A 14,176-nucleotide genomic window follows, 5' to 3' on the forward strand; every position below is an offset into this window, starting at 1 on the left:
TGTTGTTGTTGTTGTTGTTACAATCTCTCTAAAATCTAGAAAGAAGGGGAAAATTTCCTAATATGCTGATAGAGACCATTCAGGAGAGCTCTTCTATCAATCTGGCATGTCAAAGCACCAAGAATTAGCAAGGGCAAAGTGGGTGCAATGCTTCGTAGCTGATAAGAGAAGTCAGTCCAAAAGCAAAGAGAAGAGAGACAGAAAAGGCATTCACTGATCTAGCCTATGCAATGAGAATTTGAAATTATGAAATGGAAAAGTTTTCATGATCTTAGGAAAGAAGCAGCTCTCAATGTGCTGGGCAAACGGGACAAACAGCCATTGCAGGGCAGATAAGTGGACAAAGCACTCAGTGCTGGTACAGAGCTGCTGCCTGACCCAAGCCAGGCTGTGAGCCTGAGGTTTCACAGCCAGCCACGATGCTGTGCTGTGCTCTATATGCCCCACACAGCCCTGCCCTCCCTGCTCTGCCTTCACATCAGCCATAGTACTTGTGCAGCCAGGGTCTCATTTGTAACAAGTGGATGATCCAAAGTAAGGCTCATCCATACATCTTCATGGCATGACCACTATTTTCAATAGCAACGTGGTCTTAAGCTCACTGTGAAGCCATACCTGACTGTACAGCATGTGTCTGAACATCAAAAATGGCCAATCATATTTACAATATAATTGCAACTTACTCTTCCACTGCAAGGAAATGATCTGGGGTTTTAAAAACCAGCAGGCTGCTTGTTTCTGTAATTATACCATCTAATGATGGTATGTTTCTCCTGTCCTAAACTCTGCTGATCTGAAACCAGAGCATACTTCCAGACACCTACCAAATGACTGATCAATCTGCAGCCCAACTGAGGGAAATATGTGAGCAAGCTGACGGTGAGCACCAGTTTCAGAGAGGGGTCACTTTGGAAAAGAACACTGGGAGGAAGAACAAAATTTGCTCAAGCTCTCTCAGGGCTCTAAACATCTTTTTCAAAATATTTGAGTTTAAAAATAAAAAAATAAAAATCCATTCTGTTAGCTCCAAACACATTGTTGCTGCTGAGCTCTGGGAGCCCTCAGGGTTAGTGAGAAGATACAACAGCAAACAGGGAGCCAGCGTGTGAGTCCTGTGGGACTCTACAGTTAGTCTGCTCTCTCCAAATTTTTCACCAGAATAAGAACTGTCAGGGCACAGTGAATGAGGGCCAAAAGGCTTTAAGAGGGGCAGCACCTCTGCCTCCTGGAACCTGGGGAAAAATAAATATGAGTGTGCAGCTTTCAACAGGGAGATTTTCCCCATCTGTGCACAAGAGCAGAGGTTATCAGTCCCCCTCTGTTGTGTCACTCTTTATTTTAGCAATAAAGAAAAGATTACTACCGATCAGCTGTTTAAAACATGGGCAGTTTTGCAATCTCTCCATGCAGAACCACATCAAAATTGAGTTCTAGTACAAGCTGGTAACTGTCAACTATATCCACACCTATTCCTTACGGGCACTGACACAGTAGTTTCCTACACTGCTTTCTCCTCTCAGTTTTCACTGTGACAAAACAGCCCAGCCCAAATTCTAGTGGACAACTGACCATGAAATTAAAAACCTCAGCTGCAACTAATGCTAGCTGTTTCCAAAAACAAAGTGAGAGAGGAGAGTGATGAGAGGAAAAGACAAGTAAACGGTAAGAGCAGAACCTGCCTTCAGAGACCTACCAGGTAGCACCTACCGGTTCCTGCAGCCACTCACTTAGAAACAATGGTCTGCAGATGAGATTTCAGTTTCAGCCAGCAAAAAAGAACTGCTCTGCAGGCTTAGGGACTGACAACAGTACCAACGACTTCACAGCTTCATGACTTGTACTGTTATTACACTAACCTTAGATCTGGTAATCTTGCTGGGCTGGGTTCAAAAGCCAAGAAGTATAATACAAGCAAAGGCTTCACCCCTTCCTATTTGCAGTGACCTTTCTTGTATTTGAAGACTGTTATCATACCTCTCTTCAACCTCTTCAAGCTGAACAAACCCGGTCCTCTCAGTCTTTTATCACAGACTGTGCTTTTGAGACTTTTGATCATTTTTATTGCATTCAAGTTGACCATAGTTCTGAAAAATAACTTTAGTCTAAGGGAATGTTGCAACAGATATATCAGTGTGCTTCACCAACAGAGCAAAAGCCTTAAACAACCTCTAATTTTACTGCCAAACAAGCTGTGTAGAAATCAGGACTGCCCAGTGAAACAGATCTTCCTGGGCTTTGTAACAGCAACTCCGCAATGCTGTGCTGCTGCAGTACCAAGTCAAGGCTTCCAGGCAAAGGACTTTTACCGGGAGAGAAATACAAGAGCCTAATGCCTTCAACATACTGCAAATGAAAATGTTTTACATGTCTTTGAACCCATGAAGACGTGAGGTCAAGAAGAACCACCAATGAATTTCTTACCATAAGGGTCTGAAGTGGTGTTTAAAAAAAAGATAGAAGGAAGTAAGGTGGGCAAGACAGTCTATCTGTGCTGAGGTAGGAAATGACACAGCTTGTCACCATGAATGGACTTTGCATGTTTCCAGTGGATTGTCTTCCACCATGTCATTTACTGTTTCCACTAAGCTAAAAAAAAGATCAACCTACTCACATGTGGAAAGAAGCCACAGTCACATCTCACATTACTGAATAAAATATTATTGTTGATATTTTATGGCTCAGTGTGTACTGCAGAATACAGTGGGTTCACAAAACAGGACTATACATTTGATTTAAAGCTGCATATACATAAAACTCCTCACATAGCTACTGACAGTTAGAAACACCAACCAGCTACTTCTGCAAACTAAAATTCAAAAACAAAACAACAGGAGAAATGCAATTCTGGTAGCTGCTGAAAACAAAATCTTTATCCAGAGCCCTTCCAAGATGTCTCTGAAACAGGGAATTTGTAATTACTTAGACTTGTCTGGTTACATCCTGTAATCCAGACACATACATTAAAGATGTAACTTCCTTCCAGTTTGGTAGGAAACAACCAGTGCTATCTTCTCAGAAACCTCAAAGTATTTAATTGCAGGAGAGATCTATATTTTGCAGCACCACCAGCTTGGAGGGCATGGAGAGGTTGTACAGAAGGTCACAAGCGAATTTTATTTACTGAACAAATTGGCCTGTTCCTAAAATTTTAAGCAAATAAAGACATGCCTTTGAACGAACACTTACATTTTGTTCATTCTAGCAAAACCTGCTTATGTCAATACTTCTACTTTCAGTGAATAGCCACTGGACTGAAGAAGAAAAAGCACAGTCCATTTTTTAGGATGACTAGAAGGAAAATTACCTTGCACCTGTAGGAAATACAACAGTGATGATACAGCTGTCACTTTGACAAGACTTTGGATATTGTCTCCCACAATATTCCCATGATCGAATGTGGGAAAATCTAGTTACGGATTTTATATGAGAAATGCAAAACAAGTTGAAAAATGTATTCAAATAGTAATTTTCAAAGCTTCCTTATGGCTCTGTAAGAGTGCGTTAGATAGCCTTATGTTAGACAGAGAGGTATTGGTATTATCCTATATTTTCATTCCAAGACAGCCAGTGTTGGCTGACAAGGTAGTGCAGATCCTTTTCTAATGAAAACAAGCTGCAAGGTGTTGCAAGCCTCAAAGCAGAAACAAACAAAACACAAAATGGCCTTGAAAAACTGCAAGGTACATAATACCTAATTCAGTAATTTTAAGTTCAAAGTGCTACGCTCAGGGATAATTCATTGCACAAATCCAAAGTGAGGAAAGACTGAGCAGAAATTCTGCAAAATAAAAGCTGGAAGTATAGGAAATCACAAATTGAACATGAAATGATCTACTGCCACGACAGGAAGAGCCCCATAACAGTAGCAAGTTCATCCTCAACAGTATGGATAATCCTAGGCAACCACCATTTTTCTTAAAGCTGCCTTCTGACACAGGCTCCTGAGAGACCTGCAATAGTTGGAATCACTTAAAAACGAAAAGTCCACTTAAAAAAGTCCACTTTCCTTAAAAAACAATGTATTATAAACATAAGGAGCCACTTCCAGATTAACAGGAGTGAAATTATATCTGCTAGTTTGTGTATGAACCAGTTATCTCCCTTTTTAGCTCACCAGCTTGTTTCTGAGAAGCCAATGTATCATATGGGGAATTTCACAGCATGGGACCCTCACCGCTCAAATGTCAGCCTCTACCTCAAGTACAAAACACCTGCGCATGCAATAGCAGTATAAACGGATGTAGTGGATGCAACTGAAGAGTTATCTAGTGTTAAAAATGTGTCCTTATGAAGCCATTTATGACCAGCTCTTCAAAAAATAATGTATGAAAATCTCATTTAATTGTCAAGCAATAAGCAGAGGGCAAGCAGTGTTACCTGTGGAGATGGTTTTTCTTAGTCAATCAAACATAAATTTGTCTAAAAATTGACGTACAAAAAAATCCAAGGTTTTTATGTCAAGTACAATATGTTAGTATATTATCATTTCATAATATTCTATTTATTGTAAACTACTGAAATGCATTTTTTATTATCTCCTCTTACCATAACTCTGTTTCTTAAGTTTTGAATAATAATCACATCCTTAAACACCTCACCACAGAGATGAATGATTAGACAGATTTCTGATGTTAGAATGTAATCTCAATCTACAACCTCTTCAATTCAAGTGATGTCTATGGGTCAGGGGGAGAGCAATACTGCAACTTTAAATATTTTCCGGTGCCAAAAAGCATTACTGAATTGACTTCAGTTCTGCCTGCTGTGAAAACAGCAAGAGAGAAAGAATAACAGAGGGTATGAACATTCAGCATGATATCACTTGCCACAAAATCCAGATCATGCATCCACATCCATGTCATCTAATAGTTCTTCTGCCTATAACCCTGATTAATCCTTGTGTGCTGGATAACAGCAAATTCAGGAGTCTGGTTTGAATTTCTTGTGCATGACTTAACTATTCATTGAAGGGGACTGTAAAAAGTCCTCGAGGTTCTTTGGAGGAGTAAATGAAATTTGATGGCACTCTTACAAACATAAACAAGGATCTCTTCCTCATTCAACATTATGGAAGACTGAATGATCCAGGCAAAAGGACAGAAAGGGATGTATTTGGTCCAAGCACTTCATGGCTGAGTAATAACAGATGGGCTTCGGCTCTGGAGCGGTGCTGTTCCAGCTGGTTTTAACAACTTCTCCATTTTACCTCTCTCTCTGCTCTGCCAGACAAGCTGCTTGAACAGGCATGCAATGAATCTGATCAGAGAGCTGATCTACCTGTAAAACAACCCAGCAAAATAAGTGGTTCTTTGTAGATGGATCCATTCCCAGCCCTGTTCGGCCTACAATTGCCCCAACGGGCCAGACAGCACAGTTGAAAGAGCAGTGCAACAACAAGAATGGGAGCTGGGAGCAGTAAGCAGTGATGCTAATGGAATACACAGAAGAACAGTTGAAGTACCAAATGGATAAGAAAGCCTGACACAGCAACACCAATATGGGTATTGCAGCCTTGACCCCACAGCCCTACAACACATCAGGCCCACATTAAGCCACCTGAGGAAGGCCCTGTCCCTCCTGCAGATGTTTGCCTGTTCCTCACATGTGCTGATCGTGCTGCTTCTGAGTTGAGCTGAAGACTGGTTCAGCATAAGCAACAGGAGTAAAACAAATGCTGAAAAGAAAAGGAATCTCAAAAGAGTTGTGCACCTCAATGAAAACTCAGTCAGAGAATTATTTCCTGTAGAACTTTGTGTCAAAACAGCTACAGTAGTTGTACCTCATATTTTCGACTGTATGGTGCAAATTTGTGTGCCAGTGTAGTCTTGTTTTAAATGAGAACCTCCCAAATACTATCTGGCTTACATTATTTTATATAGTTTTGCATGCATGTAAGAAAAAATGGGAAACTAAAGAGCACAGCCAAGCAAAATAAGGTGGCTATCAGGTGCTGTTTCATCATGCCCAGGGAAAGGAAAACAAGCCATGGTATGTACACCCCTGACACTCAGCCATCAAAACAAGTATTTTCCTTTTTCAATTCTGTCTATTTAAACAAGCTTGGGAAGCTGTCATTTCACAAAATAGAGAGGATAACAGGAAACCAGAGCATACTACAGAGCACTTATCCTTGATTACCCTAGCATACTGTACATGGCTTCAAGCAGATGGCATGCACTGTTTGATTAACAACTCGCCACTCCGCAGGACCAGCCCAGATGAGAACAATAGTTCTGATTAACACCAGAAAGAGATTGTATGAGCAAGGGGGGAAGAAAGCAAAACTACATGAACTCCACACTTGCTTTTGTGAAAAAATACAAAGGGAAGTTATGTTCACAACTTTTTCTGAAAGTCAGTGGGATTTAGACATCTGGCTTCCACGCCCTGTAAAATAACCCTTTTGTAGAATTTAAATTACAGCACGAATTGACACCCAAGCTGGCCTAAATATACTCCAAACATCTGTTCAGAATGATATTGCAGTGGTGCCAGAGCCCAGACATCACACTACCACTGTATACTTGGAGAACTGAAAACTCATCTAGTCCCCGTGAGAGCTCTGAGATTCCATATATTGCATACAACAATCAAACCCCTCCCTGGAAGCATTCAAAGCCAGGCTGGATGGGACTCTGAGCAACCTAGTCTAGAGGGAAGTGTCCCTGCATATAGCAGGGGATTGGAACTATCTGATCTTAAAGGCCCCTTCCAACCCAAACCACTCAATGATTCTTTGATTTAACATTAACAAGAAAACCAAATTTTGAGAAGAAATTATACTCAAAATTAACAACTCTCAGGTTACATTTGCCTGATACGTATGACCAAAATTGTTATCACAGTTACAGAACTTGATTGAAAGCAGTAGTAAAAGCACTACGTGAAAGTTCCTTTCTAGAAATAAAAATACAGATTAAAACTATTTGAAATTAAGTATGAGTGCTGCACAAGATACATCATCAAGATGAGTATTTTTGCCAGCATTTAGGTTGACTGAAATACATGTTCTATCTAGGGATCCAACCTGTGTATGCATATTAAATAGTTTTGCTTTATGTGACAAATTCTTTTACATAGATCCCTCAATCTTAGTGCTCCTAGCTTCATACAATTAGTCTGGATAGTGTCTCTTTTCCGTTGAGAACACTGATTCCCTCTGATGTTCTTAGCTGCAGAAAACCTCTTTATTTAAGTGATCCTGAAAAAAAGGTTGTAGCCAGAAAATGAATAAAAAGCATCCTGCAGAAGTCTGTGTATCAGGACACAAACTCCCTATAAAGTAGTTATCATACTAATATTACATCAACCTGTGCAGGAGGTATGAGCAGTCCAAACAACTCAACTTTGGTAAATATTTCTGGTTGAAATGCAAATACCTTGCTCTAAACAGTCAAAAACATCACACCGGTGTTACTGACATTGCAAAACAGTAGTATGAGCTGAAAGGCAAAGCAGAAGACCCAAAATCATAAATTCACTGTAACCTTTAGCACTGAGCCTGTCTGCACCTCAGTTTCCCCATCCAGAAAAACAGGTTTTTGCTCAGCTTTTCATAGTGTATCTGATCCACTCTGCTTCCAAGCTTCTATTAATAAGAGTTTTGTGCAAGATGGAAAGAAGACAGCGTTACTTTAAGATCAGAGTGCAAGCAAAGAGCATCTGCCAGCCACAGAGAAAAATCCAAAACTTGTTTGGCCAAGGAAAGCATGACCTAGTACTCTGCTCAACAGCAATTCTCTGTATGTATTAGAAGCAGTAGTTTTTGGACATCATTTCTGATTAATCTTTACATTTTTGAGGAACATATTACCCTTACCAGATGAAAATTTGAAAAGAAAGCAAGAAAACTGAGGCTACATCTGTTGACCTGAGCTTTTGTGTTTTTTTTCATGCACTTTCATATTACTATGAACGCCCAGTATTCTTCAAGGAAGTCATTAACACCTTCCATCCCTAATTCCATCGCCATCTCACCCTGTCTTGCTAGCTCAGCTTTGCAAGCTTTGTCCATCCTTGAAGAGCCAAGGTGCAGTGCAGGCTGGGAGAATGGACATTTTTTCCATATGCAAAGAGAAGATAGCAGGAGACACACAGCACTGCTGCTGGAGGAGTTATAAAGGCTGCTAGGTGCAGAAGAGGGAATGCAAGGTACTGACAGCACTTGGGAAAGGATGACCAAGGATCAGGGATTGCTATTTAGGAGAGGAGCACTTGATGAACAAGGAGCATGCACATCCCTGGCTGTAAGATTGCATCACATGGGCTTTTCCATCTGCTTCTCCCACATGGCAAACACAGTCAGCAACCAGGTAACACTCACATGGAGATCCTGCATGGGGCCAAGGAGCAGGAGGAAGCTGGTGGTGCTGGATGACACTATGCTGGGCAGGGATCCAGGACAGTCAATGTCAGCAGATGTGCTTGCTGGGATCTGCAGGGCTAGGGCTGGCACAGCTACCCTGCCCACATTACCAGATTCTTAAATATTGATCTTATTCTCCATTTATCAGAATCCATTTGCTGAACATTCAAGAAAAAAAACTGGTCCTCACACCAAGAAAGAAAGACAAGAGAACCTGAAGACATGCACCGATTACCTCACCTGCACAGAGGTGAGCAGCTGCACAGAGACACTGTGTTCATCTAACTTCTCTTTGGAGTAAACCTCCTGATCAGAGGCCCAGATAGCTGCGTGCAGGACAACATGAGAGTTTTGAGACATATGGTCTAAGAGCTTACCTGCATAGCAAATGCAATTCAGAAGATGTGTCAGGCCAGTCACGCTGAAAATTAGCAGCTGCATTGACTTGTAGTCTGACACAGCCGAGCTTTCTCATCAGTTCAGCCAAAGAGTTCATTGCTAGTCCTTATCCCAAAGTTTATTCAGATCAAACTATCAATAATATCTGCAAGGGCCCTCAAGGCTTGCTGTCTTTTGCCTCTACTTCTGATTATAACCAAACTTTCCTAATGGTGATCTACGCTTGACAGCCCTCTGTCTCTATTCCATTGGCTCCTATCAGCCCTTAAAAGGAAGATTTGATGATTTCCCACCAAGACTAGACAATCTGAGAGGGCTGGCTGGACCACAGCTATTATCTGGCTATCCTGTTGAAGGAAGTCTGTGCTATATATTTCCTGGTGTTCTGTGAGTTTTTCTCATTCCTGTCCCCATACGTAAGAAGTAGCAAGATGCAATCCTAGTTCTTCAGTTAACAGAAATGATCCAGCACTGCCAAGAACAAAGGGATTGGAAGACAGCACTTCAAAGTGCAGGGTACTCTAACCTCTCATCGCACTGATATGCAAGCCATTCAGAAGCCAAGTTGTGCCCCAGAACTGAGGGACCCACATGCAGGACACCAATAACCTATATTCACAGTCCATACTGATCAGGCTCTTCAGATGTCTCTAGACTTCTGGGAGTAACAAACTGAACTGGAAAACTGAAAGGTCAGCTTTATCAAAGCAATGCCTGCAGCATGCCTTGTTCTTCTCTATGACAAATCAATCCTTCAGTCTTCTGTTTTGTTCTTTTTCTTAAAACTCGATAGACGAAGATCCTTGAAAATGATGGAGAAGGAAACAGAAGAGGTAAGAACAAAGCCATAACTCAGCTAGGTCTCGAGACCTAGATGCTACACTTTGGGACAGACATCCCAGCAAACTAGTCTTACAGTCATTGCATGCCAACCTGCACTCATTTTATGTCTCATGTTGTTTTACTGGGGGCTGGACTATTTGTGTTAGTCACAACTACACTCCCACCTAAGATGCAGCACAACTCCATTGGAATCTCATCCGACAGTCCTGCCAGGACATGGCTTTTTCTTTGCATCCAACTGTTGCCTCATCTGCGCAGCCACACTGCTCCCAGAGATGTCCCATTCCCATGTGAGAGCTCTCTCCATGCACCCACCGGGCTGAACAACTGTTGTGCTACACCCACCTCACATTTCTTATTAGTACAAATGCACTGCAATATATGCAAATGTATGCAGACTTATTTGTTCAGACCTCAGGATGTTCCAGTCTCACTACTCTCCACGTGCTTTTTATCTGGTTTATGGCATGTCTACTTTTCATTTTTTTACCAGCAGTCACAGCTGAAAGGTCTTACTTCTGTTAATTTTTAAACTTCCTTTTACTCCACCTTGCACCCCCCTTATATCAATAAATATCTCCCTTCCTTCCCGAAGGCCACCACTGCTAGCATATTCCAGTGAGATCCTGTTACAGGTCACAGCACGCAGCCCAAGCTGTGCACTTGCCTTCCCTCCATCAAAGGGATTTAAAGAAATTTAACCTCCAGACAAGCTGGAAAATCTAAGTTGATCATTTACTGCTATTAACTCCACAAAAGATTACACCGAGTTGATATGCACAGGTAGTCACTGCATTTGCAAGCACAGATCACATCATATGCATGTGCCACATGAACAAGATGTTTCCAACAATTCAAAGTCAGCAGACGCTGCTTAAACTGTTGTCTTGTCCCCTTCCCCCCCACAAACCCCTCCCCTCACACATACATTATGGCCTTTGTCTTCCCCCCAGGACAGGAGAACAAGCTTGATTCCTTCCTCGCAGTCCAACATCACTGGAGTTCAGGAGCTACCCACTGTAGTCTGAACACCCAGGCTCTGTAAGGACTGATCTGCAGGAACTTTCTGCAGTTCTTTAACTAGACTGATTTCAAAACCAATTAAACAAGCAAACAAAACAAAACAAAAACAAAAAATCAGCCACCAAAACACTTAAAGACAGGAATCCAGCCCAATCAACTCACTAGTGCAGAAGGCCCAGTTCAGTGGCATTGATCATCAGTGTGCCAGGGATGGCTGACACACCATCAAAGGATCATCACCTTCATTAATAAGAATCTAGAGCAGATGACGGACAATACTGGCTATCAAGCACACTGCTAGACACGGTACACAAATCCTTTTGATACAGAGAAAATACTGAGATTACCAGAAGTCAAAAAGAAGTTGTAATATCAATACCTTATTGTCCACTGCACTCAGGCACCACAGTGTACAAGATACAGTCCAGAGAAACCTGACCTATTTGGTAGCCACTACCCCTTGGACTCATTATTTTTTTCTGCTGTTCATCTCTGTCTTCTCCAGTTCATTTGTGGTGGGTGAATACTTCTACCTTCAGCTTCCACTAGGAGTTTGCTCCACATTTTGGCACAGTGGCCATCATTACTCCAGCTCATCTCCTCACTCCATCTCTCTGTCAGTCCAGAAGCTCAGCAGCAGTGCCCCACATGCTTTGTCTATTACATGCAGACATAGAATGAATGAGAAATAGGTTAGCAGGCCTGAAGGCAAGAAAGGTTTTGCCTTCCAAAAGCAATTAAAGTGCATAATGTGATCACATAAGAGAGCATTTCAGATAGTGGCACAGCACCTCTCCTCCTTTCCTAGACACCTTCAATAAGGGAACAAACTTTGCAGACTTCTGCATGCACAATAGCTGGGCCATAAGTGAGTGCAGACAAGAAAGTGACCACATCTTCCTTGCCTTCTTTCCTGTGCCCCGAGATCTTTTTCTCCCTGACTCTTCCAAAGTGCAGAAGCTCTGTTTCTATTGTAAGCAACTTCACTGAAATGGTTCCTGTGACAAACACCCCCACTTTGAGCTCCCTTGAGCACCCGTGTCCTTCCTGACAGCTCTTCTATGTCTCACCAACACGTCCTGTTCCTGCTGCTAGGTTTTTTGCCGCTCTGTTACAATTTTAGTGATGGATGCTAGAGCTTGCACCATAATGCAGTAGATCCTTAGTTGTTGCAAGATCACTGTATTTCAGAGCACAGCAAGAGGTAGGAAGGTGTTCTTTAACAGAGCCATTCCTGGAAATTTGTAATGAAAGGAAAAATGGAATGCATTAAGGTAGAAGGTGGCAAGAGGAAAGCTGCAATAGCAGCCTAGTCTGTTCAGCCAGCACCAACCAGTCTCATCTGGTAACTGGAAGAAACTATGCAGTGCATTGTATGAACTGCTTTATCCTCCTGTCAACACAATCAAGCAAACTTAGCCACCTGGCTAGGCAAAGCTGTTATGTTTTCAAACTATCTGCTCCCACAAATGCTTGACATTCTTGCTAAACTTGTATCATCTTACAGTTATTGGAGAGCTGTTGTTAATGTCTATAGTATCTGGGAAAGGCTTATGTGCATCAGCTGTACATAACACTGCAACCTTGCATGTACAATGAACTTGAAAAAAGTTTGATTCCTCTTTCTAAATCCCTTTAAAAACTGGATGTCCAATTCCTAACATAACAGTGGCTCCACCTGTTTCTAATCTCTTTGTTCTGGGTACTTCTTCCCATCCCAAAGACACAGAGGGGATTTTAGTGATTCCCTCCAGAGGGTGGAAGTGAATTTACCACAGCTGCAGCCAGCTCCATTGCCTTCCTCTAAGATGTTCCATAGTAGAGGTTATAGCCTTAGCACTGACTGCATTCACCAGCCTTGCTTTCCACTTTGGCAGAAAAGGATGAAGAAATATACCAGTGCCAGAGAGGATTACTGATAACGTTAAACTACTTCACTGTTTGTTATACTTACTTGCTGCTTTAAATGGGCAGAAATCACTTCTCATCCCCCATCTTGACTGAAAGTTCAGATGAATGGAAGACTTATTTGCCACTTCATGGCGAGTATTAGTCACTGACTGCTGTCATCCTGAAGACCAAGGGAACAGCACCCTCACAGGACACAACCTGCCTGCCAAGGCAAGCTGCCATCATGCAATGTGCAAAGAGCAAGCTCTGAGAAGCCAGCCTGCTGGGCAGCCCTCCGTCCCCAGGCTCAGCTGACACAAGGATCCTTCACCTTTTACAACAGCAGAACCTCAAAACTATCACAAAGCAATGCCTATCGAGCTCTTACTAAAAGGGTCTTTTATGAAAGGAGTCTGTGATCTTTAGTCTCTATTGCCTGTGCTTACTTCTACTGAACAATGATCCAGAGGCAATCTTCTACATAACTAATATGACATTATGGAAGTCAGTTGATTTTGTGAAGTGCCAGAAGTAAGTTTTACATTTATGGCTCTTAAAAAATATAAACCTTCCTCCTGAAGTTTTCAAAATATATTTCACCTACAGTCATTTTCTCTGTGAAAACTCAGAGGAGCATTTAAGGTGAGGTAATTTCCAGCTCCTGGGAATATTACATCACCTTTGTCTACAAAAATTTGGGCTCTGATCAAAACCCATGCGCTGGTTAAAAGGTTCCTGCCCTCACTTCTCCAAACCCTGGCTGAGGTTCCCATTCCCACCTGCCTGCTCAGCTGTACGTGCTTTGCAAACAGTTCAAGCAAAATAACCCTGTTCAACTCACATCCCATTCTTAACCCTTATTAATGGAATTAAAAGGTTTTGCACTAACTTGGGCAGTTCTCACAGAACCATACTTCTAAGGCAATTCCCAAAGCAAGGCAGTCTGAGGGTATTTAACATCTTCTGGAAAATAAAATGGAGTCCCAGGTCTTTTTCACACCACCCTCAGACATGTGCTTTGCTTTCCATCTTGTTCTGCCCCTCAGTGAACCAATTCATCATACAACAATGGCAAAAAACTAACCTACTTTCAAGTGACTTGAATCAGCAAAGAGCCAGCTAGGCACCAGAGGCCCGCATGAGGGAAGAAGTGGCACCGTACAGCCAGGAGCAGGAGGGGGAAAAAAAAAAAAAGAAAAAGAAAAAAAAAAAAAAAGAGCAGCTGCATATCACCGACCCCCACTCTCAGAAATCCCACTCCAGGGACACTGGGCAGGCACTTGTTCCTAGCTAATGCCTGACTCTGGGTGATACTCAGTTTCCAGGCTGAACCTACCTTCTGGTGAGGCTTCATACTAAGGCATACTAAGCGTGCCGTTCTTTCCTAGCACTCCATATATTATTATTTCCCAACATAATAAAATTGGGAGAGTCCAGCACCTACACACCAGCACAAATCCCAAATGCCTTATGGGTTTTTTATACATTTGTAACTCTGTTGCATTACAACAAAGTCAGATTTGAGGGTTAGTTTAGTGAAAATCAGGCTGCTGACATATCCAAGCACAAGACTGAGAAAAAAATAGTAGGAGAGGAAGAATCAATGGAAGTAACACATATATACTTTTCCTGCTCACAGTCCCCATTTCAGGATAA

General features: G+C 41.9%; 1 long non-coding RNA gene across 6 annotated transcripts in view; it reads right to left on the reverse strand.

Moving 5' to 3' along the window:
* The window catches only part of LOC104910403, a 47,496-nt gene extending 44,853 nt beyond the window's left edge, over positions 1–2,643 (reverse strand). For 4 of the 6 annotated variants that reach the window (XR_793039.3, XR_004160102.1, XR_004160098.1 and 1 more), the window contains exon 1: positions 1,708–2,643. This is a non-coding gene — a long non-coding RNA (uncharacterized LOC104910403). Of the gene's footprint in view, positions 1–1,693 lie in introns of all 6 variants that reach the window. The other 2 variants (XR_004160100.1, XR_004160103.1) reach the window with 2 other exon arrangements.
* Between the last annotated feature and the right edge of the window lie 11,533 nt (positions 2,644–14,176).

Source organism: Meleagris gallopavo, chromosome 1 (genome assembly GCF_000146605.3).
Source record: "Meleagris gallopavo isolate NT-WF06-2002-E0010 breed Aviagen turkey brand Nicholas breeding stock chromosome 1, Turkey_5.1, whole genome shotgun sequence".
In the NCBI taxonomy this organism is placed as follows: Eukaryota; Metazoa; Chordata; class Aves; order Galliformes; family Phasianidae; genus Meleagris; species Meleagris gallopavo.